The following is a 1,800-nucleotide window of genomic DNA, read 5'->3' as shown; positions in this document are numbered from 1 at the left end:
TTACGCATCACATTTGAGTTTCCTCAAGAGCCAATGAGGATCATTCTCGTGTTACGCATCACGTTTGAGTTTCCTCAAGAGCCAATGAGGTTCATTCTCGTGTTACGCATCACATTTGAGTTTCCTCAAGAGCCAATGAGGATCATTCTCGTGTTACGCATCATGTTTGTGTTTCCTCAAGAGCCAATGAGGATCATTCTCGTGTTACGCATCACATTTGAGTTTCCTCAAGAACCAATGAGGATCATTCTCGTGTTACGCAGCACGTTTGAGTTTCCTCAAGAGCCAATGAGGATCATTCTCGTGTTACGCATCATGTTTGTGTTTCCTCAAGAGCCAATGAGGTTCATTCTCGTGTTACGCATCACATTTGAGTTTCCTCAAGAGCCAATGAGGTTCATTCTCGTGTTACGCATCATGTTTGAGTTTCCTCAAGAACCAATGAGGATCATTCTCGTGTTACGCATCACATTTGAGTTTCCTCAAGAGCCAATGAGGTTCATTCTCGTGTTACGCAGCACGTTTGAGTTTCCTCAAGAACCAATGAGGATCATTCTCGTGTTACGCATCACGTTTGAGTTTCCTCAAGAGCCAATGAGGATCATTCTCGTGTTACGCATCACGTTTGAGTTTCCTCAAGAGCCAATGAGGATCATTCTCGTGTTACGCATCATGTTTGAGTTTCCTCAAGAACCAATGAGGATCATTCTCGTGTTACGCATCACGTTTGAGTTTCCTCAAGAGCCAATGAGGTTCATTCTCGTGTTACGCATCACGTTTGAGTTTCCTCAAGAGCCAATGAGGATCATTCTCGTGTTACGCATCATGTTTGAGTTTCCTCAAGAACCAATGAGGATCATTCTCGTGTTACGCATCATGTTTGAGTTTCCTCAAGAACCAATGAGGATCATTCTCGTGTTACGCATCACGTTTGAGTTTCCTCAAGAGCCAATGAGGTTCATTCTCGTGTTACGCATCACGTTTGAGTTTCCTCAAGAGCCAATGAGGATCATTCTCGTGTTACGCAGCACGTTTGAGTTTCCTCAAGAGCCAATGAGGTTCATTCTCGTGTTACGCATCACATTTGAGTTTCCTCAAGAACCAATGAGGATCATTCTCGTGTTACGCAGCACGTTTGAGTTTCCTCAAGAGCCAATGAGGATCATTCTCGTGTTACGCATCATGTTTGTGTTTCCTCAAGAGCCAATGAGGTTCATTCTCGTGTTACGCATCACATTTGAGTTTCCTCAAGAGCCAATGAGGATCATTCTCGTGTTACGCAGCACGTTTGAGTTTCCTCAAGAGCCAATGAGGTTCATTCTCGTGTTACGCATCACATTTGAGTTTCCTCAAGAACCAATGAGGATCATTCTCGTGTTACGCAGCACGTTTGAGTTTCCTCAAGAGCCAATGAGGATCATTCTCGTGTTACGCATCATGTTTGAGTTTCCTCAAGAGCCAATGAGGTTCATTCTCGTGTTACGCATCACATTTGAGTTTCCTCAAGAGCCAATGAGGTTCATTCTCGTGTTACGCATCATGTTTGTGTTTCCTCAAGAGCCAATGAGGTTCATTCTCGTGTTACGCATCATGTTTGTGTTTCCTCAAGAGCCAATGAGGTTCATTCTCGTGTTACGCATCATGTTTGTGTTTCCTCAAGAGCCAATGAGGTTCATTCTCGTGTTACGCATCATGTTTGAGTTTCCTCAAGAGCCAATGAGGTTCATTCTCGTGTTACGCATCACGTTTGAGTTTCCTCAAGAGCCAATGAGGTTCATTCTCGTGTTACGCAGCACGTTT

The sequence above is a fragment of the Phoxinus phoxinus genome (genome assembly GCF_949152265.1).
Source record: "Phoxinus phoxinus genome assembly, chromosome: 21".
NCBI lineage: Eukaryota > Metazoa > Chordata > Actinopteri > Cypriniformes > Leuciscidae > Phoxinus > Phoxinus phoxinus.
The sequence above is the reverse complement of the archived record's forward strand: the minus strand, read 5'-3'. Positions refer to the sequence as shown.